Genomic DNA, 13,436 nt, shown 5'->3' with positions numbered 1-13,436 from the left:
GAAGTCCTCTCTTCAACTTGTTCAAGTTATAGATTTCATAGGGGCCAGGATAAACCAGCTCCAGTCCAGGGCCTTTCTGACAATGGACAGGTTACGCACCTTGTCTTTCCATGTAATAGATCTCTTTCAGTCTTCGGCTCCACCCATAGAATTAGTCCTGGGAGCCCTAGGATCCATGGCGGCGGCCATCAGCCTTTCACCTTTCACTCAACTGCACATGAGGGTCCTTCTGTGGACCCTTCAGGTTCAATGGTCACTCCTCCTACACCCTTTGGATACACAGATTCACCTGAGCAAGGTTTGCAGGAGCTCCCTTCTTTGGTGGCTTCATTCCCGAGAGCTTCGGGAAGGGAGACCATTCGTAACGCCCCTACCCCAAGCCACGCTGACCACGGACGCTTCTCGCCTCGGGTGGGGGGGCATTGCATGGGCAGAACCGTCCAAAGCACACGGACCTCTGTAGAGACCGGTCTGCATATCAATGTTCTGGAGATGAGGGCGGTGCTTTTAGCGTTGCAAGCCCTTTAGGACCTTCTTCCTCCAGGGACTATTGCAATCCAGACAGACAACACGGCGGTAGTCTGGTACATCAACAAACAAGGATTAACAAGGTCTTACCCACTTTGATGAGAGGCTATGAGAGTTTGGGAATGGGCGATTTCCACCAACCGCTTTCTGATAGCAACACACATTCTGGGTCGGTCCAACATTCTAGGGGACAAGCTGAGTCGTTCTATCCTCACTCCTTATGAGTGGTCTCTAAATCCCTTAGTAGCGAAACAGATCTTCCTCAGATGGGGTCAGCCTTGCTGTGATTTCTTTGTGTCTCCTTTAAATGCGAAATGCAGCAAATTTTTTGCTTTAATTCCCCCACCGGGGGAGAACCCCATAGACGCTCTGATCCATGCTTGGCCACCCGGTCTTCCTTATGCTTACCATCCTCTTCCACTAATGTCGAAGTTCCTACCAAAAGCTCGTCGGTTGGGAGCAAAATAATCCTCATAGCCCCATTCTGGCCTCGCCAGATCTGGTTCCCGTATCTGCGGTCTCACATCATAGCCCCTCCTTGGGTCTTAGATCCCATTCCGGATCTGATCTCTCATCCTTCTGGATTACAAACTCCAAACCTGGGCGACCTCAAGCTCATGGCTTGGTTGATCCAGTTCCACTGACGGCTAGGACTCCCGGTATCTCGTCCTTGGTAAAGATCATTCTGGTAGCGGCACATAAACTCTCTACCAGGAAAATCTACAACAGTAAATGGAAGCGTTTTTCCATCTGGGCCAAGGATAGGGATTTGGATCCTTTCTCGGCTCCCATTCCAGCAGTTCTGGAATTTCTGTCCCACATTTTCCATCAGGGGGCCAGTTCTTCTACTGTAAAGGTTCAGATGGCTGCCATTTCTCATTTCCACATCTGGGATAATCTTAAACCCTTAGCTTCCACTAAGATATGCAAGACCTTTTTGAAAGGCACCTTTCTCTTAAGACCTCCGGTCAAGAATGCGGTTCCCCCATGGGACTTAACTCTAGTTCTCCAGGCCCTAACGGGTCCACCCTTTGAACCTGCATCTTCCGTTGACTTAAAGTTCTTATATCCTGGAAAACTGCCTTCTTGATTGCAATTACGCCGGCTAGGAGGGTATCTGAACTTCAAGCCCTTTGTACGAAACCCCCGTACTTGGTTTTCCATAAGGACAGGGTATCTCTTAGGACTAATCCTTCATTCTTGCCTAAAGTGGGCTCCGAGGCCAATATCAATCAAATCATCAGTTTGCCTGTTTTCTTTCCCAACTTTAAAAACAAAGGGGAATATAAACTGCATTTGTTGGACGTGCATAGACAATTGCCTTTTTACTTGTACAGGACAGCTGCTTCTCGCAAATCAGAACAGCTTTTCATGTCTTTCGCTAAGCCATCCTTGGGCAAGCCAGATACAAAAGTTACCTTAGCCAGATGGATATCCCACTGCATCTTACAAGCCTATTCAGCTTCCGGTAGACCAGAACCCTTGGGGGTTCATGCTCATTCTACCCATTCTATGGCTACCTCTGCAGCATTTTGGTCAAGAGTTCCCTTAGATGACATCTGTTCAGCGGCTACTTGGGCCTCTTCTCATACCTTCATTTCTCATTACAAGCTGGATCTGATCTCTAGAAGGAGGACAGCCTTTGACTCCGCAGTGCTCCGGAATATCCTTCCATGAGGACCTCCCAGGTTTAGGTAGCTGGGGACTCTGTCCCACAGGTTGCTGATCAAATTAAGTTAACTACTTCAGATTAAGAAGTTATGTACTCACCATAACGTTCCATCTGAGTAGGTAACTTCATTTGTCAGCAACCAACCCCCCCCCCTCCTTCCCCCTAGCCCATTTCGTGATCTTGTTCACAACAGAAGGTTTTCCTTCTGTGGCGCATCAGCTTAGTGTTCCCTTTCAAGTATAGTTATCGGTTGTGGTGGTGGATAAGTGGCAAACTCAATCTGAGGACTGGAGGGAGGTTGCGGGGTATTGTGGGTAAGGGGGAGGAGCTGAGAGCTCTGATCTTTAGCTTGGAAAGCTGCTGGCTCGGATCCAGGTCGGATCAGATACCCACAGGTTGCTGACAAATGAAGTTACCTACTCAGATGGAACGTTATGGTGAGTACATAACTTCTTCTTTCTGCCAAATCACTGCACTACCAGAAAATATGTTCCCAATTACCTCTTTCTTCATTGTCATGCCTCCTACATTTGCTATCTACCTGAGGAAAATTTCTCTGAAGTCTGCTTGGAGTATAAAAATATATATGTAAACATTTCCAAGCAATAATCCTAAATTTTCGAGATTTTGTTGCATACTTGGGAGACAAACATACATACATCTTCCCATTTTTTCTTTGTGATTTGATTTTACAATCTCTCTTCCCAATCCTTTCTAACCTCCTCTGATTCTTTACAGTTGTCATGCAATATTTTATATGCTGTACTAATTATTTTTTAATGGCACCTTATTTTCTAGATTCTACTAAAAACTCTACCAGTGCTGTTCCTTCGTTTAGAACCCCTCCCCCATTTCTTTTTCTTTTCCTATTCTGTAGAGGATAGAAATTTAGAGAACCTGAATGAAAGTCAGCCAGAAAATGTGTAGAGAAAGCAATGCCTGGGAAGAATTGTGTAGTTAAGCAAAAAGCAGTTCAACCTTCAGCTCTGGTACAAAAGATGTATTCCAGAAATGTAGAGGAATAAAAAATCAAATGTATTCAGAGTTTATTAAAATAATTGAAATGTTGAAGGAGTGCATAAACTCAGATAACAAAAGTTAAGAAAACAGAAGAAGCTTGAAGTAGCTATTCGGATCAAATGGTAATACTGCAAAAATCAGAGGTTGAAATGGTGAAAATATTGGTTGAGTGTAAAACTTCTCAAGAAGAGCTGTTTAAAAAAGGGTAGCATTAGAAGATAGAGCGTGCAAAGAAAAACTGAGATTTTCTGCTCTACCAGAGAAACGAGAAGCAATGGATTGTACTCATTTTATGAAAGCAACTAGTCTGGTATTTCATATCAAGATTTGTTAATTGGTAAGGCATATCAAGTGTATGCTTACAAGCTTGGCCGTTAAAGAGCAGCCCAAGAACTGCATTAGTAAAGATGCAGTCATACCTGCAGAAAGAGTTGATTCTGACAAAACTGTATCAGAAGGGAAAAGTATTAAAATTAGAGACAGCAGAGTGTTTGTGGAAAATGATTATTCACTGTGCAACAGCTAGAACAGAAGCAAATGTAAACCAGCAGACGGACTGTGAAGAGATAGGTGTGAGATTCAAGTTGTTTTATTTTTTTCCTGAAGAATTGAACACATTTTGGATGCAGAACAGGTTAAGGAGGAAATAAAAACCTTATCCAACAAAAAGTGAGCCGGTAAACAGAAGGGGATGTGTTTCTCATTCTTCTGATAATAAAGCTCATAGAGAGACTTTGCTAGTGAAAAAGTTTCCAGTGTTCCAAAGGAAAAATTTTGAAAAACAAATAAAAAAACAAAAGAGTTGACTAGAAGAATCAGGGAGTACCTTGGACTTGAGCTACTATGTGTTGTTGGGAGATGGAGCAAACAAATAGACCAGGAACACTGAAATTAGTGAATAAATAGGAGACTGTAAAACATCATTCACGTTTGTGAAGTATGGCTTTGCAAAACAAATTAAAAAAAAAGTGTCTGAGAAAGCCTGGACTTCTATTGACTTTGTTAAACTTGCATTTGGACTGTAAAGCATATACCCTACTTTTTTGTTAATGTTTAGAAGGACACTAAAAGAGGAGAAAGTAACTGTAAGCAAAACAATTTTGTTGTTGTTAGTATTTGTATAAACATTTCACAATACAAAGTGCATGTTATATACAGTAAAGAAGTTTTGTGTAGTATGTAATCAGTAGTATTTTAGATGTGAGGGGGAGTATTTTCAATGACTGTTGCATGTGTTAAAGATATTAAAGTATTGTTTTAGTTGGAAGAAATATAGGCTTTATAGTAAAACAAGAATAGAAAGGCGTGACAAAAGCAAGTTGACTGAATATGCTGTGATCTTGGGCTGCTAAGGTGGGGTGCAATGTAAAAGTGCACCGATTATATCAAATGTAGATTTAAGATATTTTTTCTTACATTCTTCAAGGGTGAATGTCTAGTTTAATGCTCTTGGCTTAAGATACAAGCAAGTGTTTTTAGTACGTAAGTAGGCTTGAAAAATGAGACAAAATGCTAAAAGCCATGAAAAGTGTGATTTCCTACATCTGCAAATATATTCACTTATTTTCTTCCATTACCAAGTGTTCAACAGGAGCCAAAAGTCTGCAGCTGAAGACATTTGTACTTTCTGTTCTGAGTGAAATTTACAAAGATTAATTGCAGATGACTTTTACGTGGAGAGACACTGCAGGTGCAAGCAATTCATTTAGAGAGCACTGAGCATTCTTTGCTGAGGGAAGCACAAATTTTAAAGATACAGTAACAAGCATTTCAGTGAAAAATTAATTTTGAAATTATAGGAAGGGGATAGTAGCTAGCAGCCTCCCTGTCAGCCTTAATACTTTAATGCATTTAATAGAACTGTGTACTATTTAGTTTTATTAAAGATAGGCAGTGCACTTTTTCTTAAATGTTTCTGAAAGCATAAAACTTTTGTTTTTACATCTGGGAGTAGAATAGAAATAAAAAAAAGAACAGACAGCAATTAGTGTAAATGGAAAGACTGGCTGTAGCATGTGTTTCAGCATGGGTAACCTTAATGTTAGATTAGGTAATGCCTGTGGGTGTAGTTGATTTTGGAGAGTTCCTGTCTGGAAGGTACATTTCATTTTTTGAAGATGTACATAGTTTTGTGTGTTCGAAGTTAATAGTGGAATGGTAGTTTATTGATTGAGGGTTGTTATTAAAACAAAATGCCATAGGTTCTATTGAAGTTGAGAAGAAAAGGCTATTTAAAAAGTCAGCCAGCCAAACATTACTGTGTGTATGTAACACAAAAGTTGGAAACACTTTAAAAAAAAACCTGTCATGCATAATAGGTGAGAGCAGTAGCTGTTTATCATAATGGCCATACTCTCCATATTATCCAGGAATGTAAATGGCCTTGCAGGTACAGACAAAAAGGAAAGACTATTGAATTATATTAACAAATGCAGAGTGCTAATAGCAAAGCTGCAGGCAAGAAGTTTGTAAAGAAATGAGCATTTGAATTTGTCAAAGGATTTCAGAATGGATATTCAACAGTATATCACAGACAAAAGGGAAGTCATTATACAAATTTCTAGTGGGGCTCCAATAGCGATAGAAGAGGAAAAAAGACAATAATGGTGGATTTGTGGTAGTGAGGGACTATTGGCAAAGGAGGAGAATTATGCTGGCATGTATTTATACTCGACCAAAAACTGCTAATTTGAAGCTTATCAAACTGGGGAGAAAATAATCAGCTTTCAGCAAGAAATTTTATGTATGCATGGTGACTGGAATTTTATTTTTAGTGGGACCAAGAATGGAAAACATAACAAAAGAGGGTAGATTTCTGAAAAAAATATGAAAATGTTTGGTATGGAAGATTTGAATTCAGTGCTAGGAACTCTGACATAATGTACATATTATTCCTCAAGGTACAATAACTGGGCTAGACTAGATAGACATTATATTTCACAAAAACGTGCATTTAATTCAGAGCTTTGACATACATCCAATAACTAATTCAGATCATGCACCGATAAAAATGCAGGGTAGTGAAGTAAAAAAATGAGACATGGGAGCTTTCCCACCTACCTGTTAAAAAGAGAGGAATTTAAGGAATAGGTATAGGAACTTCTAGAGTTGTTAGGGAAGACAGAAATGCATTCAGAGGTTATAACTAGTGAGTGGGATAAAATGAAAATGGAGTTTAAAAATAAAGTGGAAATACAAGGGAAGGAGAAGTAATAGAAATTACTTAGACTGACAAAGGTTAAAATAGTGCAGAATAAGGGGAATCTCTCAGAGCAAGAGGAAATAAGGGAGTATCGGGATAATATGCACAAGTTTAAAAAGATTGCTGGGGGGGCAGCTACGGTGGTGAAGTAGTTAGCATTGCTGCCTCACAACAAGAGGTTCCCTGGTTTGATTCTCGACTGGGATGCCTTCTGTGTGGAGTCTGTATGTCTTCCCTGCAGTCATGTGGGTTTCCTCTGGGTGCTCCGGTTCCCTCCCACATCCCAAAGACATGCTGTAGGTTGATTGGCACACTAAATTGGCCCTAGGTGTGAGTGTGTGCATGTGTGTGTGCCTTCTGTGAAAAATTGGGTGCCAGGCTTGCAACTCAACACCGTAAAACTCCACTGCCAATCATTCTGTGGACCGTTGTTCTGCTGTGGCAACCCCTCACTGTGAAAAGCCGAAAGGAGAAGAAGACCATAAAAACTTTAAGTACAGGGACTTCGGCAACTGAGAGTAGAAAGGGTTGCCACCAGACTTAGGGAGCATATAACAAGAAAAATAACCATAGATCTTTTGGAGATATTAGAAATATTCCACAAATTTTATGAAAATTTGTATAAAGCAGAGAAATATGTAAAGAAATGGCACAAATGGAAATTTTTATAAAAATGCTAAGGTTAGAGGTGGATGAGGCTCAACAATTAACAGTTAAGATAGAAGGAGATGAGATAATGGTGATGTGTACACTCAATCTTCAGAAACATCTCCAGTACCACATGGTATTCCTGTAGAAGTTTAAAAGTGAAGAGGGAAGAAAGTGATAAAGATCTGCAGTATTTTAGAAAGAGGGAAAGCACCGACATCTTGGAAGAAAGCTGTGGTGGCTGTATTACCTAAAGATGGTAAAGAGCCATCAGACCCAGCTTCATATGGACCTATTTCAATATTAAACCATGGTTATAAAGTATTTGTCTATACTAGCTAATAAAATAGAAAACAGTTACCAAAATTAATAAATGTAGATCAGTGCTGTTTTGCAGAAGGGCGACAAATATTTGATAATGTTAGCTGAACAATGATCATCCAGAGGGAAGCAGAATGTATGAAAATACCACTGTAGTGGTGGCTCTTGATGCATTGAAAATATTCAACAGGAAAAGCTGGGATTTTGAGTAGGGCAATAAAAACATTTTCATTCTCTGATACAATAATATGGTTAATTAGGTGGATATATGAACGGTCAGAGGCAAGGATTAAGTGGATGGGTTCCAATTTCAAAAGTTGTGTTTGAGCAGAGGAATGAGATGGGGGTGTCCTCTTTTCCTTTTGTTTCCTTTATAATTAGAGCCATTGGCAAAGAACATAAGGGGCTCAGAAATACAAGGATGCAGTTGGTATGGTAATCAAGAAAAGCAGTGGATGGTGCAGTGGTAGCATTGTCTCATGACAGCAAGAGGTTCTTCAGTTCGATTCTCGACTGACGTGCTTTCTATGCGGAGTCTGCATGTCCTCCCTGCATTTGTGTGGGTTTCCTCCAGGTGCTCTGGTTTCCTCTCTTGTTACAAAGACATACGTCTGGAGTGCATCTCCCCAGGCCTCCTCTGAAAATTGGCTTCATTCCAAGTCAGACTTTCCCAATAAATAAATGTTAAATAAATAAATAAATAAATAAAAAGTTGGCTTTATATGCAGGTGATATTATTTTTCTACATAGTAAATCCAGAAAAAGACATCACAGCATTGTGGAACATTTTAAGACAGTTTTAAATCTTTTTTGGATACAAATTAAATGAAGATAAAACAAATGCTATAGCTATAAATTATGTACCCACAAACAATTTAGTTCAGCAATATTCAGATTTATGGCGGGACAATAAGATGAAGTGTTTAGGAGTGCGGATTATAAAGGCTTCTTTTGTGGTAGTTAAGGATATGTGGGAAGAGACTAAAAAGATAATATAACTGAGAAACTGTTTATAGATATGAATAGTAAAATACAAGCAGTGAAAATGTTTTAGTCCCTTTAGTTTTTTATATGGATCAGACATATTTTTGTCAATCAGTGGAGAAATTGTGGACAACAATAAAGAGTCAAAGGAATTTATCCTTGAGGGAAAGAGCACAAAAGGTAAGTGGGATAAGTTGATCTTTCCAATTCTTCAAGATGGTTTAAAATTACTTGATTTAAAGGGATATTGTAGAGCTACATGGTTAAGGCTAACAGGTGTTTGATAGTATCTCTTATAGGAGGGATAAGATGATTAATATGTAACGGACATACGAGAAAGGTGTCCACATAGTGGAATTTTATTCAAGTTCATTATGAATACAGTAATTTTGATTAGAAGAAGTAAGATAAGGATGCAAGATGGGAAATAATAGTGTGTTGAGGTGCCGGAATTGGTATATAGAGCTCATTTAATATTGGTGGCAAAAAATAAAAGCTGGATGGTTGAGTTGTTTAGTGAGGTGGAGTCTTATTCAGGGAGGTAGGTTTAAGTATTAATATATTAAAGTGTAAGGGATTTTTGGGGCATTCTTAAGTTAGGAGACTGTATTTTAATAAAAGAAGTGTGAATACATCAGGAATAGTTCTAGGGATAAAAAAAGAGTGCATATAGACAGTGGGAATAGGTGGCAAGTGGAATATGAGGTGCAGTCGGTTTGCAGAGAACTTTTAAGTTGTCTTATCAAAAGAAAGTTTATCTGGTTGAGTTTTGTTGGGCTTCACTAGTTATGTAATGTGAATTTTTGTTTCACAAGAATAATGAAAAAGGTGTAATAGATTTTTTGCACTGTTCAAGATTAATTTCTGTTATGTCATTTATTTGTTTTTTGTTTGTTGTTTTTAGCATTTTTGCAGATTTTTTTAATGTAATGAAGCAGAGTGAGCAGAATGTTTTGTGAAGTTAATGTACAAGAAAAGTGAGTTTTTGGGGAGAATTTTTTCAGTGGAAAAGAAGAACAGGAATATTATGGGGAGGAGGTTTCACGAGTATCATGATAGAGTGTTCTTGGGAAAAGTAAGTTGAGAAGGGAGTAGGGGAATATAGGAGAAAGTGGTATAATAACATGGGCAGTTTTTGAGGACATGGATTTAAAGGGTGAAATGAGCAAAAAAGGGAAGGAATAAAGAGAAGAAAGAACTATAAAGAAATATAGGAGTGCACAAACTTTCTATGGAGAATATCACAGGGAAAGAGGTCTGTTAAAGGAAGAATGAAGTAAAAGGCAAGTTAAGAAAGGTTATGTAATAGAAAGGGAGTAGCGGGTGATGCAGTGCATATGTTTTTAAAATATTGCAGAGGTGAAGACTCATGTAGGTATGAAGAAATAAGTAAATAAAGAAATGGTAATGTTTGTAAGATAGTATAATAAATGGGATGATAGAGTTAAAACACCGGATACAGTTATTTTTCAGCATTATGGTTCAATTGGCGAGGGAGATATCAGAAGGTATTGTTTGATAAATAATGGTACTTGAATGACGTGATAAAACATTTTGTTATGGCAAAAAGTCAGGGTAAATATGTCTTAATATATTAATGCTTTTTATAATATTTGCGAGATACTGAGTTTTGTCTTTTTTGAGTAGAAAAAAGACATTTTTATGTATAATTTATTGAGGTATTTCTCTTGTGAATTATTTTAATTGTATTTTTTGAAAATGTTGTGATTTTTGTATTTTAATAAAAAAAAAAAAAAAACTGCTCATCTGATGTTGGCAGTCTTCACTCAATTCTTGACAGTGGGCTCGGTTTCCAAGCCTTGGAACCGACTTGGCAGTTTATTCCAGCTTGCGCCTTCCAAACTCTCGAGCCAGGCTCCGCCCATAATGCTCCTGTCAAAATTACCTCAGATCTTATTTAACGCTTTGTAGGTCAGATACGTTTGTCCTCTCAAGCCTTGGCTGATTCTGAGTAAGTCTGTTTCTATTAACTCATGTCTTTATATTTTTGCTTAATTTTCTTCATCAATCTTTTCTGTCTACCTGCTTCTCTCATAGCTTTGAGTGAATGTATTTCTTTTCTCTTCATATTTCTACCGTTGGTAGTCTCTTTAAGTACTATCATTAGTACATTTCTTCCTTTACTACCTTTTTAGGTATTTTTTCACTACCATTGTTGGTATTTCCTCTTTCTAGCTATCCCTTCTTAAAAAAAAAAAAATCTTCATTTCTATACATTTTCTCTATCCATGTACGTCTTTCAGCCCTTATTTTTGTTATGGCTGAAAAACAGCTCTCTCCTGTTAAAACTTCAGAAGGCACCACCAGTTTCAAAAGGTGCCAGAAGTGCCAGGGTAAGATGCCCAACTCTGATGGGCATTCATTATGTGTATACTGTCTGGAAAAACTGCATCTCCAGGAACATTTTTTTATTTTTTTATTTTTTTATTTTTATTTTACATTTGTTGACCGGGCTAGTCTAGCTGGTTATATGTATATTTTCAGTAGAGGCCCGGGGAGAAAAGCTCCACAACAGCTGTATACAACTAATATACATGAGTAAATATAAACATAAGGGGATACTAATCAAAAATTGGTTATACATAGTAACAAAAAACCCCTACGAGTTAGGCTTATTTACATTACATGACAAAAAAGCAACAGCAATAAGGAAAGGACTTATAACTTGGTATATACAATAATAGGTACAAGACAAAAATAGACACTTTTGACAACAGAGTTTAAAGCAGAAAACTTAGTAAACTAGAAAGGTTAGTTGTAACAAAAAGAGTTTCAGCCAGGATTGGTGCATGGACATAGCCATTGTGAATTAAGGAAGGTTTTTAGTTGCTTTTTGAATAGTGAAGTAGATGAAAGGGATATAAGATTACTTGGAAGTTTATTTTCAGAAGATTCCAATGGTGTTAGTAAATAGAGAATCACCTGATTTGTTATTGGATTTTAGGGTTGCAGCTAGTAATTTATTAGCTGAGCATAGGGTACTTAGATTTTTATATGGGTTGATCAAGTTAGAGTGAATGGGAGTATTTGTAGGATGATGCAAGATTTTGTAGGTGATGGTTAGTTGCTGAAAAAGAAGCTGGTTTTGCAGTTCCAACCATCCTAGTTTCCTTAGATTTTGACAATGGTGAGTACGGAATGGGGATCCAGTGGCAAATCTGGCAATGTTATTGTAAGAAGTGGCCAGCTTATTTTGATTATTTTTGGATAGATTTGTAAAAATTGGGGAGGCAAAGAGAAGGGTGGAAATTAGGTGAGTTTGGGCAATAGTAGTCCTGGCTATAGGTGTAAGGAAGGGTTTTAGCCTATAGAGGAATCCCAGTTTTCTATTCACTGATTTGATGGTTGAGTTTATGTGCGAGTCATAGTTGAGGTTATGGTCAATTGTTAAGCCTAAGAGTTTAGTAGTTGTGTCTGCTACTATTACAGTGCCATTATTTGATATAATTGTGAAATCAATAGAGGGAGACTTCTGAGTAGGGGTAAACAGTAGAAGTTTGATTTTTTTTTTTGGGGGGGTTAAAGAGGAGACAGCATTTGGAGAACCACCAGTTTTCAACTAAGGTCAATACTTTTTGGGTGTTAGACTGAAGTTCAGCAGAAGATGCTGCGGTGCAGATTATGGTCGAGTCATTGGCATATTGAATACAGGTGGTTTGAGATAGGGATGTTTTCAGGTCATTGATAAAAATAGAAAAGAGGAGGGCCCCCAAAATAGTGCGTTGTGGGACTCCCTGCGAGATAGGGAGTAGAGTAGATAGGTTGTTGTCCCAGAGGACCGCCTGTTTTCTATTTCTAAGATGTGATTCAAACCATTTGACTGCCTGAGTGTCATAACAAGCACCTTAAAATAATGTGACCTCACAGTTGGTACATAAAGGTAGTGGGGCTGTGGAGATGTATTTTATATCTAAAATATTACATTTTCAGAAAAATATTTAGATATTTACTAATTTTTAGTCCCTTACCGTTACTCATCTTACGTGTGGGGTTTGCTAGAAAATCACTGGTGATCAGTCATTAAATAATGAGATATATTTGAGTTTCAGACTTTATTGCCTTCAGAAAATGTATGCTAACAAATCACGTGTTACTGAAGGAACTTTCTAAGTTTATAGCAACAATATTAAAAAAGTGTTCCTATCCTGAGCCTTTGTTTCCCCTTTGTTAAGGGTATGTTGAGCCAAAAGAGGTGGAAACTTTATGTAAACCTCCTAACTGCTGCTTGATGGCTTCCAGTTTTCACACACACAGATATAAAACACATTTTATTTTTTATTTACTTACTCTTTCTTATAATTTTCGCTCTCTAAACAAGAAAACCGCATCCACTTTCCATGTTGCAGTCCGAGCTTCTCGGTACCTTAACAGGTGGCCGTGAAGCACCAGACAGTGTCCATTTCTATAACTTTAATAAATTGTCCTCACTTACGTAACCCAACAACTTTGAACATTTTGAACTTTTGAATATTATTCAGGTTGTCATGGGTCCTCCACCCGTACCCTTACTGAGAGGAAGAATAAACTTATCTTGAAGGGACTCCTCAAATCTGATTTTGAAGAGGCCATTTCTGGGTCTAGGACTGAAGCTACCACATCTTCATCCTCCTCCTCTTCTTCCTCCTCCAAGAAAATACCTTTGCTTCCTAGTTCATCTGAGCCGTCCAAGAAGGTCTCTAAACTAACCTCGGTACTGCAGAGCTCTTCGGCACCAGAAGGTTTATCTGGCTCAACACCCAAAACTGTATCGGAGCCAACAGTGACTACTTCGGTTACCCACTGTACCCTCGGTGTCAAAACAGTCACAGCTGCCTCCGCTCCCTAGGACAAGATATTCACCAGCCTGTGATCCTTTTAAAGACAAGCCACCAACTCTCTTTATCAAAGTGAGACCCCCTAAATTTCCTTAGACGCCTTTGATCTGATCTACTAAGAATCTGTCAGAAACTGACATTTTGAGACTGGTGGATCAGCTTCTGATGGCGAGGAGATTGTCCTCAGTTCCTAGCCAATCTATGACACCTCCAGTTCCTCCTCCTC

At 38.5% G+C, this 13,436-nt stretch overlaps 1 protein-coding gene across 1 annotated transcript in view; it reads left to right on the top strand.

Annotated features, from left to right (window-relative positions):
- SEC24A (SEC24 homolog A, COPII coat complex component) overlaps positions 1–13,436 on the top strand; it is a 2,581,543-nt gene that overhangs the window by 1,208,440 nt on the left and 1,359,667 nt on the right. The gene's annotated exons all lie outside the window — the stretch shown is intronic.

Source organism: Protopterus annectens, chromosome 4.part0 (assembly GCF_019279795.1).
Source record: "Protopterus annectens isolate FY-2018-M chromosome 4.part0, PAN1.0, whole genome shotgun sequence".
Taxonomy (NCBI): domain Eukaryota; kingdom Metazoa; phylum Chordata; order Ceratodontiformes; family Protopteridae; genus Protopterus; species Protopterus annectens.
The sequence above is the reverse complement of the archived record's forward strand: the minus strand, read 5'-3'. Positions and strand labels throughout refer to the sequence as shown.